The sequence below is a fragment of the Carlito syrichta genome, unplaced genomic scaffold (assembly GCF_000164805.1).
Source record: "Carlito syrichta isolate Samal-C Ts95f unplaced genomic scaffold, Tarsius_syrichta-2.0.1 Scaffold317479, whole genome shotgun sequence".
Lineage (NCBI taxonomy): Eukaryota > Metazoa > Chordata > Mammalia > Primates > Tarsiidae > Carlito > Carlito syrichta.
In genome coordinates, this window is record NW_007261575.1 from 35,036 (window position 1) to 35,362 (window position 327).

At 69.1% G+C, this 327-nt stretch overlaps 1 protein-coding gene across 2 annotated transcripts in view; it reads right to left on the minus strand.

Annotated features, from left to right (window-relative positions):
* The window catches only part of TGIF1 (TGFB induced factor homeobox 1), a 10,240-nt gene that overhangs the window by 7,366 nt on the left and 2,547 nt on the right, over positions 1-327 (minus strand). The window lies entirely within an intron of this gene.

Below are 327 nucleotides of genomic sequence, written 5' to 3' on the forward strand. Positions count from 1 at the left end.
GGCCGGCGGCGGGGACCCGGGGGGCACGCGATCGCCTCCTTCCCGGCCGACTCTCCCGTAACTTGTAGGACGTGCTCCAGCCGTTATTGCTAAACGAGGCGCTCGGATCCCAGGCGCCCGCTCCTTGGGTGGAATTCAAGTGACACTTGGGCTTCCTCCTGCCGGGATCTTCTGGCAGCCGGCCGGGGGCTCTCCCTCGCCCGACTCGCTCCCCACCCCTCTCTGCTCCTTTGTTCCCCGCTCCTGCACGGCGCACCTCGCCGCTGTCAGAGTGAGAGAGGCGAGGAGGGAAGGTACAGGAGGTCCTGCCTCCGCCCCCAGCCGCCC